The 21,304-nt window shown below is 38.4% G+C and overlaps 1 long non-coding RNA gene across 1 annotated transcript; it reads right to left on the bottom strand.

Annotated features, from left to right (window-relative positions):
• Window positions 1-19,102: 19,102 nt before the first annotated feature.
• LOC143729655 (uncharacterized) lies at window positions 19,103-20,391 on the bottom strand. The gene is made up of 3 exons (XR_013200038.1): window positions 20,256-20,391; window positions 19,362-19,475; window positions 19,103-19,205 (listed from the first exon to the last, which is right to left on the bottom strand). It is a non-coding gene; the product is annotated as an uncharacterized LOC143729655 (long non-coding RNA).
• Window positions 20,392-21,304: the final 913 nt, after the last annotated feature.

The raw sequence follows: 21,304 nt of genomic DNA, 5'->3' as shown, positions 1-21,304 counted from the left end.
AGGGGGCAACGTGGAGGCAGGGTGGGGAGTCACAATGACAATGACAGTAGTCCGAGCTGTGCACACTCGGCGCGCGCGCGAGGCAGATCTGGCCGCGCTGCTCGTAGCTGGAGTTCTTGTAACATATGAAATATGATTTTCGAAAGACAAGTTGCGGTCTAGTATAAAACCCAGGTCTTTTACTGTAGTGGATAAAGTAACAGGACATCCTTCTTAATTAAAGTTGTATTGTAAAAGGTTTTGTGGGTAGTTTTTTGGAACAATAAGTAATACCTCCGTTTTATCTGAATTTAATAGCAGGAAATTACACGTCATCCAGCATTTTATATCTTTGAGACACTCTGTCAATTTAGATGAGTTAGTGTTTTCATCTGGTCGTGATGAAATATATAATTGAGTGTCATCAGCATAACAGTGGAAATTAATTCCATGTGTTCTTATAATATTACCAAGTGGCAGCATATATATTGAGAATAGCAGAGGGCCTAACACCGATCCTTGCGGCACTCCATAGTCTACTGACGTTATCTTCGATTTTTCCCCATTTAAACAGACAAAATGATAACGGTCTGATAAGTACGATCTAAACCAGCTTAATGCCTGTCCCTGAACTCCAGTGTAGTTTTGTAGTCGATCCAAGAGTATTTTATGATCTATAGTGTCGAACGCAGCGCTAAGATCAAGTAGAACTAGTATTGAGATACAGCCTTGGTCAGAAGCTAAATCATTTGTAATTTTAACTAGCGCAGTTTCTGTGCTATGATGCGGTCTGAATCCTGACTGAAATTTTTCACAGATATCATTTTCTTGCAAGAAAGAGCAGAATTGAGCGGACACAACTTTTTCTAGTATTTTAGTGTAACCCTCCTACACAATTCCACTTTTTTCAGGATTTATCATATGCATGGGGAAATGAATTGGTGAGAGGTTACTAGCATTTAAACACAACAACTAAAACTTTGGGCATGAAACTCTGGCTAGAGTGCAGAGAGGCCTGGTTAGCTTAAATATAGCTATACTGTGTTCTTTTGTTTGTTTGTTCACTGTGAGCATAAAACTCCCATGCACATATACGTAACCACTATAACCTTAACCCTTGTTTGAAAAAAATAAAGTCACCCCGATCATACACACTTAAATATCAGACCACAAAAATTGAAGGTTATACTCAAATGTATTTATATATGTTTTTTTTCCAGAACTAGGTGAGGTAACCTTCCAAACTGTCCTCATGTTCCAAATAAAATGACAATGAACAATACTCCGGGGTTTTCCCTTTTTTTGTACTAAATGTCTCAGATTTTGTGGTACCACAACGTTGGCGCGCTTGTTGGAGCTCAGTTGAAAAAAAAAAATATTGTCTGTACTCACGGTTTCTCGGTAACAGAAAGATTATAATGGCCGTCTATCCAAACCGTTCGGTCCAGTGGTGAGATACACAATGGAGAAAACCCGTCCTGAAACTCTGTCCGTCCGTGTGCAAAACACAGACATCTCCGGCCTACAACGCGAATCCCGAGCACATCAATTGCAGCAATATGGATGGCAGCATCTGACGCACACTGGCCAAAGTTAACAAAATCGAATTAGCTTAAATATATATTGTCCGAAGATGTCAATTTCATTTTAGTTCACAATGTCCATACTCACTCAGAAACTCGGTGGCAAAATGGGTTTCAGGCTATGGCGTCGCAGCTTGCACATGGCTATGGCGTCACAGTTCACACATGCTATACAGTACTTTCACTTCAGTAGAATCTCCGTTGCCGATTTAACCAGCTCCAAAATAAAGCTCACTCTCCCGTTTTAACATGGTTACACATTTACAAAACTCAATAAAAATACCCCACTGGTTCTTAACTTTGATGAACAGCAATGTATCACTCATTCAGAACTTACAACTAGCTCGTAGCTATCTCTCTGTTTCTTTTCTCGTACTTTCGCCGTCTCGCTGTTTTTAGTCCAGCCCCCTCAACAATCCGATAGGCTGTCAACTGCTCCCTGGATGGCACTGATTGGATAACTAACGAAACTGACACCTGGCCATCAAATACGAAATAAAGTGACAGAGGGTTCAAAGGTTACTCACAAAAAAGGAATTTTTTAACATCTCACTATTTATAACTGAATTAACATGTATTGATACAAACATGTATTACACACCAGGGCAACTGAACTGTCCCATATTCCAGGATACTGTATTTGTTAACAGAACACAAAATAAACAATATATAAATTTAGCAAGGTGCTACATTAGACATAAATGGAATATTTGAAATGGGTCTGTAATTTGCTAGGTTATTTGGATCTAATTGCGGTTTCTTAATGAGAGGTTTTATTACTGCCAGTTTGAATATTTTTGGAACATGACCTAAAGATAAAGACGAGTTAATAATATTGAGAAGAGGCTCTTCCACTACAGGTAACACTTCTTTCAGTAGTTTAGTGGGTATTGGATCTAATAAACATGTTGTTGGTTTAGATGCAATGATAAGTTTATTTAACTCTTCCTGTACCTATACCTATATTTGTAAAGCGGTGTAGTTGTACTTGAGGGGCGATAATTGAGGCTGAATCATAAGTCACCATAAAAGTTTGTACATTTACAATTGTGTTTCTGATGCTTTCTGTCACGGAACACACACAGGAGGCAGAAAATCCAAGAGCAGTAGTTTTTAATTAAAGGGCAATCCAAACTCGTAGTCATCCAGGCAGGTGTCAAAATCCAATAAGGCAATCCAAAACATAAATACAAAAACAAGAAACGGGCAGATACAGACTAGAAAGTGAGGTGACATAAACCAAGGACTCCGTAACAAACACTAACACAGACAGGGAATATATACACACAGAACTAACAAGGTGATGGGAAACAGCTGAGTGCAATAATCAGATAAGTGACAGAACAGAATGCTGGGAATTGTAGTCTAATGTGAATGACACCGTGAGAACGAGGACCTCTAGTGATAACCCAGGGAAACACAACCAGACACTGTGACAGAACCTCCCCTCTACGGAGCGGCTACCAGACGCTCCATGACAGTACACAAGACAAGACAAGAGTCCAAGAGGAAGGTGGGAAATCCAAGGGAGGGATGGGAGGGCCAGGACCATGAAGGGGAACAAGAACAGGGGGTGAAGGCCCAGCCGGTGACCAGGGCGAAGCAGACAGTCCATCGGGCGGCCAGGGCGAAGCAGACTGTCAGGAACAGGAACAGACACCGGCTCAGGAACAGACACCGGCTCAGGAACAGACACCAGAACAGTAACAACCACAAGGACAGACACAAACACAGGAACAGACACTGGCTCCGGCTCAGGAACAGACACTGGCTCCGGCTCAGGAACAGACACTGGCTCCGGCTCAGGAACAGACACTGGCTCCGGCTCAGGAACAGACACTGGCTCCGGCTCAGGAACAGACACTGGCTCCGGCTCAGGAACAGACACTGGCTCCGGCTCAGGAACAGACACTGGCTCCGGCTCAGGAACAGACACTGGCTCCGGCTCAGGAACAGACACTGGCTCCGGCTCAGGAACAGACACTGGCTCCGGCTCAGGAACAGACACTGGCTCCGGCTCAGGAACAGCAGACACAGGCTCCGGCTCAGGAACAGCAGACACAGGCTCCGGCTCAGGAACAGCAGACACAGGCTCCGGCTCAGGAACAGCAGACACAGGCTCCGGCTCAGGAACAGCAGACACAGGCTCCGGCTCAGGAACAGCAGACACAGGCTCCGGCTCAGGAACAGCAGACACAGGCTCCGGCTCAGGAACAGCAGACACAGGCTCCGGCTCAGGAACAGCAGACACAGGCTCCGGCTCAGGAACAGCAGACACAGGCTCCGGCTCAGGAACAGCAGACACGAGCTCCGGCTCAGGAACAGCAGACACGAGCTCCGGCTCAGGAACAGCAGACACGAGCTCCGGCTCAGGAACAGAGACTGGTTCCGGCTCAGGAACAGAAACTGGTTCCGGCTCAGGAACAGAAACTGGTTCCGGCTCTGGAACCAGGGACACAAAAGGTCTGAAGGGTCCTACCAGGATCCGTGCCAGACGCTCCAGATAGTTGCTCGGTATTCCCCCGGCTGTGAGAATGGGTATCTCCTGATCTGTCTCTGGCTCTGGAACAGACACTGGCTCCAGCTCTGGAAGAGCAGACACCAGCTCCGGCTCAGGAACAGCAGACACCGGCTCCGGAATAGCGGACACCGGCTCAGGAACAGCGGACACTGGCTCAGGCTCTGGAACGGACACTGGCTCCAGCTCTGGAACAGCGAGCACAGGCATGTCTAGGATCCGAATTAGATGCTCCAAATAGTCCATCCGTGCCCTCGCGGCCACGCGAATGGGCATCTCCTGATCCGTCTCTGACCGGGTAGACATGGCGTGGACGGTCTCTGGCTGAGCAGACGTGACGTGAACAGTCTCTGACTGGGCAGACGGAACCTGAACAGTCTCTCGACCACATCCTCCACTGCGACCTCCACGGGTCCCGCGAAACTTGACCAATCGGGTCCCTTTAAAAAACTCCCTTCTCTCCCGCTCGGTGGCTGGGGAAGAGATGTTACAAAACATACCGCTGGATTAGGTGTGACGGAGTCCTTCTGTCACGGAACACACACAGGAGGCAGAAAATCCAAGAGCAGTAGTTTTTAATTAAAGGGCAATCCAAACTCGTAGTCATCCAGGCAGGTGTCAAAATCCAATAAGGCAATCCAAAACACAAGACAAAAACAAGAAACGTGCAGATACAGACTAGAAAGTGAGGCGACATAAACCAAGGACTCCGTAACAAACACTAACACAGACAGGAAATATATACACACAGAACTAACAAGGTGATGGGAAACAGCTGAGTGCAATAATCAGATAAGTGACAGAACAGAATGCTGGGAATTGTAGTCTAATGTGAATGACACCGTGAGAACGAGGACCTCTAGTGATAACCCAGGGAAACACAACCAGACACTATGACACTTTCTATTTTCTCATTGAAGAAATTCATAAAATCATTACTACTATACTGTAACGGAATATTTTGCTCTGGTGATGTTTGTTTATTTGTTAGTCTAGCTACGGTGTTGAATAAAAACCTTGGATTATTTTGGTTATCTTCTATTAGTTTGTGGAGATGCTCAGCCCTGGATGCTTTTAGAGCCTTTTTATAACGTGACATACTGTCTTTCCACGCGATTCTAAAGACCTCTAAATTAGTTTGTTTCCATTTACGCTCTAAGTTACGAGTTTCTCTCTTGATAACATGCGTAGCACTGTTGTACCATGGTGCTTTAGTTTTCTCTCTAACCTTTTTTAATCTAATTGGTGCAACAATTTCTAGTGTACTAGAGAAAATGGTGCTCAAACTGCTAGTCATTTCCTCTAGTTCATCTGTTTGTTTGGGTTCACTGAGCAGCTGAGATGGATCAGGTAAGCTATTTGAGAATCTATCTATAGTGGTTGGAAGGATTGTTCTGCCTGGTCGATAACGTGGCGCAACATGACAAATTTCAGCAGTACGTATTATGCAAGTTATAATGTAATGATCAGTGACATCATCACTTTGCGGTACAATATCTATATCGGTTGGGTTGGTTCCATATGATATAATTAAATCTAGTGTATGATTTAGACGATGAGTGGGACCACTGACGTTTTGCTTGACCCCAAAGGAGTTTAATAAATCTGTAAACGCAGCCCCTAAGGCATCATTTGTGTTATCTACGTGTATGTTAAAATCTCCAACAATTATTGCTTTATCGACATTGACCAATAGATCTGAGAGAAAGTCTGCAAACTCTTTTATGAAATCAGCATAGGGCCCTGGAAGTCTATTTACAGTAGCCAAGGCTAGATATAATAGGGATTTCTTTCTTACATCTAAGTGCGTAACATTTAGCACAAGTACTTCAAACGAATTAAACCTGTGACCTGTTTTCTGAGTAACATTTAGAATATCTCTATAGATTGTTGCAACACCGCCGCCATGACCGATCAGACGGGGCTCATGCTTATAACAGTATCCTGGTGGAGTAGACTCATTTAGACCAAAATAATCATTTGGTTTAAGCCAGGTTTCAGTAAGGCAAAATACATCGAAACTATTATCTGTGACCATTTCGTTTACAATAACCGCCTTAGGTGTGAGCGATCTAATGTTTAGAAGACCTAGCTTTAGAAATTGTTTTTGTTCACTGATATTGAGATTTTCTGGTTTAATTACAATAAGATTTTTCCTAGATCCTACAGTAGATTTATTGTTTGGCCTCACTAAACGAGGAATAGACACAGTTTCTATATAATGTTCTACACTACTTATATCAATTAAGTTGGGACAGCAAAGACTGTGAATTGGACTTTGACTTACTAGTCATATGGTGTGTAACGTCTTGGAGATGTTGTCCGACAGAACAGCCGCTCCGATTCTGCTGGGGTGCAGGCCATCAGCACGGTAGAGCCTAGGTCTCTCCCAGAACAGATTCCAATTATTTTCAAAGAGCAGTTTCTGTTCATTACACAATGACATTAACCATTCATTTAGTGCAAATAATCTACTGAACCTTTCCTGTCCTTGTCGGTACGTGGGAAGCGGTCCAGACACGATGATCGTTGCTTCAGGCGATGTGCTGCGTACCGTCTCGATCAGGCTCCTGTAGTCCTTCTTCGGAACCTCCGTCTGGCGCAGCCTGATGTCGTTCACTCCCGCGTGCAGCACAACAGCTCCGACGCGCTCGTCACCGTTCAGGATCTCGGGAACATGTGCAGCGACATCTAGAACATGAGCACCAGGAAAGCCGTGAGTGTGCACCTTACCCTTACCTGAGGTAGCACATGGTACCTCAGGTATGACGGACGATGGAACTGCCGATGATCACGGCGTCGTCCTGTTCCGACTCACGAAGAGGGGAGAAGCGGTTCCGGGTGGAGATCTCGAAGACCGGGAGAGGCGGAGAAGTTCTTGGTCTGGTCCTGGCTTGTGTCTTCCGCTGAGGAATCACCCAGGGCCCATGGTGTTGTGTCGGTGCCGGAGTGAATGAAGCCAGGGATGATCGCGTCCTGGGTGCTTGCGTCCTGTGCAGAGAAGCACACGGAGTAGACGTGGTCGGAGTCAAACAGTTACTAACCACTGACTTGTGAGCATCGGCACGTGATGTTTCAAGCGCTGATCGCCGATCTCGCAGCTCGGCTTGCCTGTCTAGCAGACCACGGATCTGCTTCTCCACGGACTCCAGCTCCAACAACACCGAATGAAGCTCGAATGTGTCCTCACCTGCACTCAGAGGTAAAGTTAGACACACATACGATATATTCGCCATTATAACAGATGAACAGTAAATTAGCAGTGATACTACCAATATCACTACTAATTTAGGACTGGAATCCTCGATATAACCCGTATCCTTTCAGTGAAACGGGTGTAAATGAGACGATCAATAGGCGAGAGGCCACGCGTGCGATGCTAGCGGGCTAAAGGCTAGTAGCGGAGATTCGGAAAGTTGGATCTAAGTAGCGAAATCAAAGCAATCCGATTGTTTTTTTAATATGGAAAAGTATCGAAGATAAGTTCACATGCTATAAAAATAGAAAGTGCTTGTTTATAAATGAGTGGTAAAGAAGAAAATCAAGGATTTATGAATCAATTCGACAGAGCTCCAAACACAAACACAAACCGCACGCGCGGTTCTCTTGCTTCACTAGTGGCGCCTATGGCGGTAGTGGACAGCTCCAGTGCTTCTGTGGGGCTGATGGACAGTTCTCGTCAGTCGTGTGTTACCCAGGGTATGGCGAGTATACCTGTGGATGAGTTAGAATCTCCTGATGACTGGGTGTTGCAGGGTCATTTTATATAATTCTGAAATGCTGAAGAATTTGTCATCTAAATTGAAACATTTGAGTGCGTCGCAGAGTCAGGAATTAAGCGGTCTATAGTTTGAATTTCTAGAGTTGTTTTCAGATGTTCCCACACAAACATCCGAGTTAGAACACAATATTGAGGTGGGCAAGGCCGCTCCTATCCGTCAACGTTTTTATAGAGTTTCGCTTAATAAACGAGAGGTTTTAGAAAAGGAGGTCCGATATTTGTTGGACAATAAGTTAGCCGAACCTTCTGATGCCACCGGATGGCAGTGTAAGTGTCCTCGTTTGTGAAAAGCATGTTTCAGTTACACAGAATTAAGTATTATGCTGCACACAACCAAAAATGTGATGTCCTCATATGAGGTAGCAGGGTCTCAGGAGGTTAAAATGATCCAAATGACTTCTGCACTCAATTCCAAAGTCATGATAGATTTGTGTGATCAATGATGCCAAACCAATTGTTTGATGTTTCGATGTGTAGGCGAACATGAATTGCACTTTTAGACATTTAAAAAGGGTTTTTATAGTAACTGTTGCCATGTATTACTGTAGTTATGATTTATATTTATCATATTTATATGATCTATCTATCTATTTAAATATATATATATTTTTTTTTACTTTGCATAACACTTACAAATACACAGTCTGCCAATGCCGGGACTGTGCATCTTTACCATTTCACCTATGACTTTTTGAAGTGCATTATGTTGCATCCTCTGGATTTATCTTCTAAAAGAATCTTTAGGCAACAGAAAATGAATGACAAAAAATATAACTGGCCAAATACATATAAAGCATCTGCAAAACCCAGGTGCTACTCCAAAACATATAGGCTGCCTTTGCACACCATCCACTTTGTTACAGAGAGAAACGTGTTCCCTGACAAACAAAAAGTGTAAGGAATGGCCCAAATAGGCCATTATGGCAAATACAGTAATATACAGCATTTTTATTTAAATACACTAAATCTATGTACGTAGTGTTTGACGTCACAGACAATTCCCATGATGCAAAGGAAATCATAGTTATTTATTGTAAAGAGAATTTGCATTATTATACTGGGTGATATATTGTAAAAAACTGTACAAATTACCGACATATCAGTTTCACTTTATTTTGATGATCCCTTTAACACATTCTGTTGACTATAAGTAACATTGCACCTCCATGTCTACTAACTCTCATTTGAGTGTTAGTAGAGTATTAGGGTGTGGGTTTTAATAAGTTGACATGTAGTTGTAAATATACTTATAGTCAGTAGAATGTCTGTTGGAGAACCATCATAATAAATAGTTAGCAGATATTAAGCAAAAACTCTACTAATACTCTAATGAGAGTTAGTTGACATGTAGTTGCAAAGTTACTCGTAGTCGTCTGAATGCTCAAAAGGAACCATCAAAATAAAGTGTTACCGAAATGTAATACAGTGTAAATGTAAGAGCTACAGTGTTAGATTATCAATGAATAGAGTTGTGTCATTGGACAAAACTATTGCATGGTCTCAGAACACACATGGTCTACCTTTATAGTACTTTTTTACTTTTTTGGAGCTTGACAGCTAATGGTCAACATTTACTTTTATTGAATGGAGAAGAGCAGCGTGAACACTCTGTCAGTCATAAAGGGTCTGAAATGACATGAAAGTGAGGAAAATAATGACACAATTTTAAATCAAGTTAATTATAGTGAACCCTAATGGGCTTGCATTTTGAAGCTAAGGTTATCTCTGTCCTTAATGTCACGTTTCCTTTTATGAGACAAAAATAAAGAAGAGATGGAGAATGTGGACTACTTCTCTCTTCTTCTCTGTGCTGGGAATAAACGGTATGGACTTTCAAGTTCTTCTCTTTCATCACTCATGAAGGTGTAGGGTGACATTTAGAGCCCAGATACACCATTTAACTGGATTTACTTTGGACCTGCTCTCTCTCTCTCTCTCTCTGTCTGTGTGTGTGTGTGTGTGTGTGTGTGTGTGTGTGTGTGTGTGTGTGTGTGTGTGTGTGTGTGTGTGTGTGTGTGTGTGTCTGTGTGTGTGTGTGTGTGTGTGTGTGTGTGTGTGTGTGTGTGTGTGTGTGTGTGTGTGTGTGTGTGTGTGTGTGTGTGTGTGTGTGTGTGTCTGTGTGTGTGTGTGTGTGTGTGTGTGTGTGTGTGTGTGTGTGTGTGTGTGTACGTTACAGCATATGATACTAATTTGATACTTTAATGTAATCATTTAAAAGGGATGACTCTGGTCTATTTAAAAGTTTAAATTCTGTCTTTTGAGGGCTGGAGGGTCTAATGAATATTTAAAGACTATTTTGATTTGGGTGTTTTTCTGTTTTCAATTAGGTGAAAGCTGGAACTGTAGAAAAGCTCAGTGCTGTCTGGTTACCGAATGAAGAGGACCGGTAGCTGTTATGCACGCTCTTAAAAAAATTCTTTCATGCACTCCGTCCTTTTGAAGTACACTTCATGTTCTCGAAAAGATTTTATTGCATTTACTCAACTGATAAAGAAAATATGTTATTCTCAATTCTGAAGTTTAATTTTGTTATAGTCCATATTGGTTCAACACAATTAAAATGTATTCCTTTAGATATGTTTACATATTTTAGGAGTGAAAATGGTTTGTTTTGTTTTTAAAGTAAAATATTTTACATAATGTTATTATTTAATTGTTTTTTATGCTATGTTGAGAAGATACACTTTTTAGAAATACATGGATTATTAATACATGATAATTATTTATTTAGCAAAGAAAACAATAAAAACATAGTAATTAATTAATTATAAATTTAAGAAAATAATAAAATAGTTTTCATAGTCATTTATCATTTTTATTTTCCATTTTGTTTTTACTATGACATTATTATTCCATAATGCATTCGACTTTTTTATTTAAATTAACCAAGGCAGTTTGTTGGATGCAACACAGGTAATATCCAAATAAAAAGTTTATTTGCAGGTTGTTGCGGACAATTGAAGTAAGCAGGTGAGATACTGAGAAAATGGTAGTTGTAGAAGGAATGGCAGATGCAAAGTGTTGGAGGTTGGTGGACCGGATGTCAGAAGCTGAAGGCAGACAACTGTAGTGGTTTAGGTTTGAAGCTGAGATTAAACAGAGTGAACTGGGGTTTGACTGCTTACTGGAGCTGATGAGGGTGAATGATGGCACGTGTGGATGATTGTGAAGTGTGTGCAGGTGTGAGCCAGGAGGGATTGTGGGAAATGTAGTGCGGAGGTGACCGGTGATGGTGAAGTGACTGGACTGGTTGTCTGAAGATTGTGCTGAGGTGACTGGACTGGTGATTGAGGATTGTGACAAACTGAACGGTTGAAAATAAGGTGAACTACTAATGTTAAATGGATAGTTCACCCAAAGTCACCTTATACCCTCAGGTTGTTACAAAACCTTAATTGATCTTCAAAACACAAATTAAGGTATTTTCAATTAAACCTGAGAGATTTCTGTCCCTACATTGTAAGTTCATCCACCAAAACCATGGCAATCATAAAACAAAATTGATATAATTCTAACCGTTTAATCGAAGTTTTCTGAAGAGACACGTTTTATAAGATGAACAGATTTCATTTAGGCTTTTTTTCACATAAAAATATACATTTTCAAATCAAAGTTTTAGTTGTGTGGACATTCAATGGGAGGTCAGATTTCTCAGTTTCCTTTGTGTTTCAAAAATGAACGAAAGGCTCATGTGCTTGGAATGATGGGTGGCATTTTTCATTTATGGGTGATGTAACAATTTACATGTTAAATAAACATAAATCTATTCAGAAATATGTCTGTATTTAGAAATTAAAATGCAAAATTCTATTTCTGCAGTTGGAAAACAACAATCTCAAAGCATTTTTTGTTTTGTCACAAATTTGAATAAAGAAGATTAAAACTCAGCTCAGAGTTATTCCATCTAATAAATGTTATTGTAGATCTTCTCGACACCGCTCCACGCTGGCATCACACAAAAGAGAGTTTGACCTTCCTTTGGTGAGATGGCTGAAGCGATAGTTTTGTGCTCTTCCTGACAATTCAGCAGGGGTTTCATACATAATGCATTCGATGCCATGCACTGTAGCTGGTCATGGCCACAGTCTTTAATAAATATCTGTGACAACAGACCGACAGAAAGGAGAAGTATTATAACCAACAACAAGCTAATGTCTCCGTGCACTTTCATGAGGCTGCAGATGCATTATTCAGCTTCAGAATAGATGGCTTTCCACTGCATTTTTCATGGTCTTCTATTCTCTACCTTATTTACACTTCTTTTTTTTATTCTCACTGACTCTGTCTGTGTGTGTGTGTGTGTGTGTGTTCCCACTCGGTCTCGTCGGGACCTAGAGGTGTGATCGTGTGTGTGTCACTGTGCAGATTTTGATGTTGTGTTTATTCTCAGGCATTGCGTCTGTCTGAAGAGATGCAACTTCACAAAAAAAAAAAAAACGAGACTTACAGGGCCTTGAGAAAAAAATCTGTGCAAAGAGAGCGGGGCTCCTTGCCATTAAAAGTCTCTTTAGCAACAGATGCATAGATTTTCATAGAAAACATCTTGCGGCATTATTTACTTGGAGTGGAAAGTTTTTCATATATCTCAAAGTATCCTTGCGAGCAGTTCAATTTCAGTGTGCTTCTTTGTTGGTGTCACCGTTTCACCAGGCTCCTACGTCACACCCACACAGCGTTTTCGCACACCCGAATAAATGTCTACACCTGTTCCCTATCAGCAGCAGCGATCAGCTCTGGCATAAAAGCACACAACTCACACACATTCTTGCAACCCAGGCTCATTGGAAATACGTGACTCTGCCTACATTTTTGCAAAACCTGAAATACGTACCTCCAGGTACGTTTCCCTGCACTTTTCGAGTGAAAAGTCCACTAGAGGCGCTAAGTGGTATCATTTTTTCTCCGTTCTTCCAGATGGTTAAATAAAGGTTATGAAAACAATAATATGAGTAATGTACAGACTTCTCAGTAGCCCTATACACTCATTTTAATATAAATTAGGAATTTTTTCCACGCTTTTGAGGTGCCACACAGCGAAGTCGCATGGCAGTTTGTGATATGGTCACGTCATTTAATCTACTGGTTCGTGAGTAAACGTATTTAATCTAACGTTTATTTCGTTATTTTCGTGATATCATTTTTTAATTTATTTATTTATTTAATTAATTTATTTGTTTACTAATGTAATGCACGATTCTTTCCGCCAGTCGGGCAGCTGTTTAATCGACATTTATTCACGATATCTTATCATGTTTAGGCTTATATATGTATTTATTTTAATGTTATTATTTCGGTCTTATTGACAGGGAAGCTGGACTGCTTTGCTGTTTATTGATTTAAAAAAAAAAAAAGTATAAACGACTACACAAATTTGATCAGTAGGAAATCACGTTGAAGAAGTCTCCTTCCGAACACATCGCAATATTTGGCATCAGTTCATGTGTGCCAGGTGTTGGTAAGTAGCAAAATACACTGTCCTAATAATGTTTGATATAATGTCTTTTCTGATGGTCGAAATGAATCAGATTAGCTCATGTTCAGTCACTGCATTATCTGTCATCTCCACGGAGGCTTTGCGTTACATTGCTTTTTTAATTCAAAACAAGGTGATTAAACACTATCTGTCACGTGTCGTGCTATAGGCCTAGACCTTCTATCAGTTAATAATATTCAAATTAGGTTTAAAGTAAGTTAGTACAATTAGTTCCAAAGTGGTATTTGTAGTAGAATCACAGTAAAAACAACACTTACCTTGCTTTTACCACAGTAACCTTAGTTTTACTCTGATAGGTGTGGTACAAGGACAGTAACCACAGAACTTACCATGCTTTTACCATATTATTTGTAGTTTTAATGTGATATTTGTTGTAAATCCATATTAACCACAACACTTACCATACTTTTACCACATTATTTGTAGTTTTAATGTGATATTTGTTGTAAATGCATATTAACAACAACACTTACCATACTTTTACCACATTATTTGTAGTTTTAATGTGATTTTTGTTGTAAATGCATATTAACCACAACACTTACCATGCTTTTACCACAGTAACCTTAGTTTTACTGTGATAGGTGTGGTAAAAGGACAGTAACAAAACTGTCCGTGCTTTTACCTTAGTAGTGTTAGTTTTAAAGTGATATTTGTTGTAAATGCATATTAATCACAACACTTATCATGCTTTTAATGGCAAATAATGTAACAAGAAATATTTGTAAGTTAAATCAGTAATTTTTCCATTAAATAATCCGATATATTTTATATAAAGATATTTTCTTTTCTCTTTTTTTCAGCTGAAAAGACCAAAAGGGCCTTTCGGACTCAGTCAGCTCATTATTGTTTGAGGAGAAGTAAACGGGAGATGAAAAGCTACAAAGACAAATATTCGCCATGGTATGTATGTGTTGGTTTTAACCCGTAATCAAACATTTTATCAAGCATTTGTTGTTTCTTAAACCTTTTCTTACAAAACCCAAAGCCCAATCAGTACAAACATAGTCTCTAAGTCTTAATAATTCACAAGATTTAACAAGTTGTCAAATTCGTACAATACTTGTACATAATCATGCAGCTTTTACTCCTAGTGCTGTCAATGGCGAGTGCCTCAATTCCTGTACATATTTATCTCCATATTTGTAAATCAGTTGCACACCATCTTGGAAAGTGGTCGGATGTCCCATACACTATCAGAAAAGTTTATATTAACTACATTGTATTCATTAAAATTATTATAATTTGGATCCTGTCTGTTGATGTTCCAATGATACATGATGTCTCTCCACAACTCATAACCTTCCTCTGTTTGCAAGAGTGGAAAAGCTAATTTGACTTGTCACATGACATCAGATACTCGATTATTTTGTCGTAATCAGATCAGTTACACTGCTGATAACTGTCCCGTTTGCATGTAAATCGTGTTATTTTTAAACAAGTTTATATGATTATTGCTTGCTATTAAAGACATGCTTGTTTTCATAGAAATGACCACATATCAGTGAGCTTATTACATAAATGCATTTAACATTTAATTATGCAATACTCCTTACAGAAAAATATCCCACAGTTATGGATAAACTCACAACATCATCATCAAGTCCTGTGCTGGGCACATTGGGCAACAAGTGTGCTCCAGCGTATTCAATCCATGGACCAGTTCTCCACATCTTCCCATGGGACACTGACATTCTTCAGGTGTTCGTGAAACATCTGTCTCCATGTCTTCCTTGGTCTTCCCTGTCTCCTGCATCCTCCTATAGTGGTGTCCACTTCATAACTGTTTTCTGTTGTGTAGTTTGGGCATGCGTAGGATGTGTCCAGCGAGGTGCTCCCTTTGCTCTGTCACAGTTTCTGAAAGTCTGCATGTGGAGTCCCACTCTTATGATCTCTGATAAATGCAGAACCATTATTTAAAATAGTCATTTATCTCTTTCCATATTGTTAAAGAATTTTGTTTTTCATCTTCATAAACTGTACTTGAGGTCTGCCTAATGCCTTTATCAAATAAGCTTCAGTGCTCTTCAGGAGTTTTGGTAAAGGACATATTCATTGACATCCATTAGTTCTAGTCATGCAGCGACTTCATGATATACAAGTCAAATGTATATTTCTGCAAGTGTATATAGCAGGTGTTTGTCCGAACAATTGAAGATAGTGAGAGTGTTCAGGAAAACCTTTTGAAACAAGCAATATTTATGGAGTTCTGTTTGGTGCTGAAAGAGTATTACAAAAAATGACACACTTGACAACTGGACATTATTCTGTGAGTTTGTTACCTTTATATTTAGATGGACTTAATGTCTTACATGTAGCTTCATTAAACCATTAATTTAAGTGGTCACTATTTATCCACCATAACTACATCTATGTTATCATTGTATGACTACCTGGTTAATGTAATTGTAATACAGGCCTACCTGTGAATGTATTTTATAGAAGCCTTTTCTTGCTGACATTTATAATAATTAACTATTTTAGATTTCCTTTCATTTAGTTACAATAAAAGTGACCAATAATCACAAGGATATAGAATTAAAGTTGAGAATGTAAAATGTTGTGCTTAAGTTTTCACCTATTTGTTCTTTAAAGGGAAGAAACAAATATATTTTCACATAACAAAGTTGAATTTCAACTTGTGGTTTGTAAAAATATAACTTCATCAGCGATTTTTTTAAAGTAACTGTATGTGTCACTATAATAGATTGCCCCTGTATCTGGATTTTATGTTTTGTTTACAATTAACTGATTTTTATTCTGTTGTGCAGTAGTTTTGGCACTACATTTGTCTTTAAACAGTTTGACATTAAATATTGGAATTTGCTTTAAAAATTGTGTGCATTCATTATGCTTTTGTTACATTTTGTTATATAATATACTTGATATACTATACATACACTGCAAATGTTATAAGCACTTTAGTACATGCAATTATCTTTAATTTAAAAAAAACCCTGCAAACTACCCTGCCATTGTGCCATTGCTTTCTCTTTCAAATGAATGCATCAGTCTAAACAAGTAAGCAAATTTGTGTCATGATCATATGAATCCAACGTTTTTGGATGGTAACCACACAAAGGAGTCTTTTTGTTTTTAAATGTGAGTTTTATAATTTAATTAGAATCAATACATATTTAACAGCCCAAATATTAAATATTTAAGGAATCTATCCCTGCAGCCGGAACCAGAAGAGATCTGTCATCATTTACCATAATTGGGCAAGTAAGTGAGACGCATCTGTTCAGCTGGGTTGTTATTGGCTGTGACTTTATCGCAGAACTCGCTGTGATTGGACTATCTTTTAACCCATATAAAACAGCGCTTCATGTTACAAAGTATGTTTTGGTGTTATTATTACGTTAGTTATACATTAAGGTAACTAGAAAGTGTCTCTATGTTGTGAGAAATTTCTCTTTTACCGAGATCCCAACCCTAACCCTAAGCATGTCTGCACATTTCAATGAACTACAGCACAATGTTTCTGTTCCATTGATATAATGACAGAGATATGTGGGTAATGTAGTTTAAAACGTTTAGTAATGAAACAGTAAATGTTAAATAAATAATACCTTTAATGGGCAACTGGATATCTAAATTTGTTAATTGTGCAAACCTTTATGATATATATGAGGGATAGGTTGCAATTTGATATTTTACTGTGAGCACTTTTAAAATAACCTTTATGCCAGCTTGCCATATATGTCTGAAAACTGTGCCCAACATTATTTAGTAAACATAGCATAAGCAGTTGTCCTTCATATTGTCTCTTTGATACACTAACCAGACTTTGAGTTACAGCCATTTGAAATGTGCTTTCTTTTGCTCTTCTTGGGGCCGTTGCTGGGCCCCTGAGGGTGGACGGGCAGTACAGTCTACACAGATTTTAGATATTGAACTATTACTATATCACAAGGATAATGCACCATTCAGTAAAACAACAAAACAGTGCCAAAATATCCTTTTCACCCCATCTGACTGCTGATTATTTGCCTGACATCAGTAATGTCTATGCTTTCATTTTAAATGCAGTAGTAGATGTACTAGAATGATCAACATGGATCATCTTCAATTATACTTTTAAGTGTTTGTAGCAAGATAGCCCACTGCAGTTATTCACACACCTTCTCTTTATTTCACTGAAAACTGGCATAAATGCAAGTATGTGCAACTTTTGCTGCATTGTTGTCCCAAATATCATTAACCACAACAAAATTTTTATGTCCTAAGTAAACTAATTATGGTAATTAATTATATTTAGTTGTTTTTAAATTATGAACTAAACTAAATAAATGAGAAATTCAAATTTCTCAAATAAAATTCTGTCCCAAACATCACTTTCAATACACAATATTCACCATACTTTATTACACAACACTTTATTTGAGAACACAACATAAAGTTGATAAAGTAGCATAAAGACAAATGAGATTCAAGATAAATAACAATGAGCCTTCAAAAATACATTAACATCAAATTAATCCATTCACAACTGCTGAAGCCACACAAATGAGTGCCAGAGAATCATATTCAGTCACCTATGATACAGAAAACAGATTTTATATTGTGTTGGAACATAATTATATGATTATAATTCATAATCACAGCTAAACTGGTTTCTTGTTCTTCCCTGTACGTCTCTATCGTGTCCGTGTTCTTCTTCCTCATCTAAACAGTTTGTTCAGTTGTGCACTACAGTAAAACTGATAAGCAGAAGATGTGATCACTGATGTGGTGTAGATCTTTCTCAGAGGAAGAAGTCTCAACATCTCATCGTCAGGCGTTCTCCAGTCCTGGTCTGAAAGTAAAGCAAAAAACACAAACAATTCAAATTAAACTGTTTAATGGACAGTCAGGTCAGCTTATGCTCTGCGTTATTTAAAGCTACATTGTGTAAGATTTTCTCCCATATAGCGGTGAAATTGTATAAGACTACCAACTGAATATTACTTTCCAGCCCCTCCCATTCCGAGGGCGTTGTAACTCCTACTATGGCCGTATTATTATGAGTAATCTCCCCCTCACATTCGTCACGGTGCCACTAAGTAAAGGCACGAAAGGCGAAGTTTGAATTTCCAGGTATGTCCCTCTTTGGCTAATGTATTTTCAAGATGGAGGCGCAACATGGCTGCCACCATTCGAGCGACTCGCTCATATGTATTCTGAATGGCAGATTCTACACTTACGAGAGTACTTGATTAGTTGGTGGAAGTAATTACACATGAATGAGCACATATCATTTTGAAAGAACAAAGTGTTTTTTTTTTTGCAAAGAATCAACATAAAAAATGACACAGTGTAGCTTTATTTAAAGCAGTGATGGGCTACTCTGGCCCTCAGCTTCCACTGTCCTGCAGATTTAGCTCCAACCTCAAACCCTCCTGCCTATTGTCTACAAGTAAACCTGAAGACTTTGGTTAAAATTTTCAGATGTGCTCAATTAGGGTTGGAGGTAAACTCTCCACCTCAAAAAGGAGAACGCAAAAGGGCCTGAGTTGCCTGTTCCTTATTTAAATTTACAAAGCAGCAGTCAGTACATTATATAATATACACATTGAAGTATTATATATATATATATATATATATATATATATATATATATAATATTGCAGCACATAATATAAGCTATGTACTGAAGAAAAACCCATATAAAAATCGAGTGATAATCTGTAAAATGTAAAATTGCCAAGATCAAATTATGTAATACACAGCATTGTTTAAATACAAGACATACCAATGGACTTACGCACCTTTCTGTCTTCTTTGGGCACCAGATGTTTCTTCCTCACCCGAAACAAAGGACTTATTAGATTAGCTTGCGTTGATATAAGGACTGGTCTTCCTTCTCTGCTGTAAAACAAGAAAGTCTCCACTTACTCTATGTGCAATTACTATTGTTCTTGAAACATACCAATTAACACAGTTATAATTAAGTTAATTTACCATACCATTCAGGGGAGAACATTTGATAAGTAAATACTGATTGAAATATTGTAGAAACTTTACCTGGGAAGGGCTGATCACGGCAAGATTTGCTGCGACTCACTAGTAGATCTTGTGAGGGTTGGTTCCTAAAAGAGCTGTTGAGTTTGATATTGTAGAGCTTTAAAAAAGATAATCCTGCAAAACAGAAAGGAAGGTCATTTTAATACATTATTTGCAAGTAGTCAGTTTATATATAACTGTAGGATTTAATTTATGTAAGGAGTGTTGCATAATTATATATTAAAAGCATTTTTATGTAATAAGTTCACTGATATGTGAGCATTTCTATGAATAAAAGTATGTCTTTAATAGCATGCAATAATCATATAAACTTAAAAACGTGATTATGATAACATGATATAATATGTTACATGATAACATGTAAAAAAACAACAAAATGATTTACATGCAAACGGGACAGTTATCAGCAGTGTAACTGATCTGATTACAACAAAATAATCGAGTATCTGATGTCATGTGACAAACCAAATTAGCTTTTCCACTCTTGCAAACAGAGGAAGGTTATGAGTTGTGGAGAGACATCATGTATCATTGGAACATCAACAGACAGGATCCAAATTATAATAATTTTAATGAATACAATGCAATTAATATAAACTTTTTTGATAGTGTATGGGACGTCCGACTACTTTCCAAGAAGGTGTGCAACTGATTTACAAATATGGAGATAAATATGTACAGGAATTGATAGCCATTGACAGCACTAGGAGTAAAAGCTGCATGATTATGTACAAGTATTGTACGAATTTGACAATTTGTTAAATCTTGTAAATTATTAAGACTTTAAGACTATGTTTGTACTGATTGGGCCTTGGGTTTTGTAAGAAAAGGTTTAAGAAACAACAAATGCTTGATAAAATGTTTGATTACGGGTTAAAACCAACACATACATACCATTGCGAATATTTGCCTTTGTAGCTTTTCGTCTCCCGTTTACTTCTCCTCAAACAATAATGAGCTGACTGAGTCCGAAAGGCCCTTTTGGTCTTTTCAGCTGAAAAAAAGAGAAAAGAAAATATCTTTATATAAAATATATCGGATTATTTAATGGAAAAATTACTGATTTACCTTACAAATATTTCTTGTTACATTATTAGGCATTAAAAGAATGATAAGTGTTGTGATTAATATGCATTTACAACAAATATCACTTTAAAACTAACAATACTGAGGTAAAAGCACGGACAGTTTTGTGGTTACTGTCCTTTTACCACACCTATCACAGTAAAACTAAGGTTACGGTGGTAAACGCATGGTAAGTGTTGTGGTCACTGTGCATTTACAACAAATATCACATTAAAACTACAAATAATGTGGTAAAAGTATGGTAAGTGTTGTGGTTAATATGCATTTACAACAAATATCACATTAAAACTACAAATAATGTGGTAAAAGTATGGTAAGTGTTGTAGTTAATATGGATTTACAACAAATATCACATTAAAACTACAAATAATATGGTAAAAGCATGGTAAGTTCTGTGGTTACTGTCCTTGTACCACACCTATCACAGTAAAACTAAGGTTACTGTGGTAAAAGCAAGGTAAGTGTTGTTTTTACTGTGATTCTACTACAAATACCACTTTGGAACTAATTGTACTAACTTACTTTAAACCTAATTTGAATATTATTAACTGATAGAAGGTCTAGGCCTATAGCACGACACGTGACAGATGTTTAATCACCTTGTTTTGAATTAAAAAAGCAATGAAACGCAAAGCCTCCGTGGAGATGACAGATAATTCAGTGACTGAACATGAGCTAATCTGATTAATTTCGACCATCAGAAAAGACATTATATCAAACATTATTAGGACAGTGTATTTTGCTACTTACCAACACCTGGCACACATGAACTGATGCCAAATATCGAGATGTGTTCGGAAGGAGACTTCTTCAATGTGATTTCCTACTGATAAAATTCGCGTAGTCATTTATACTTA

This window comes from Siphateles boraxobius, unplaced genomic scaffold (genome assembly GCF_051911475.1).
Source record: "Siphateles boraxobius isolate OS27281-9 unplaced genomic scaffold, OSU_SipBor_1 8, whole genome shotgun sequence".
In the NCBI taxonomy this organism is placed as follows: domain Eukaryota; kingdom Metazoa; phylum Chordata; class Actinopteri; order Cypriniformes; family Leuciscidae; genus Siphateles; species Siphateles boraxobius.
The sequence above is the reverse complement of the archived record's forward strand: the minus strand, read 5'-3'. Positions and strand labels throughout refer to the sequence as shown.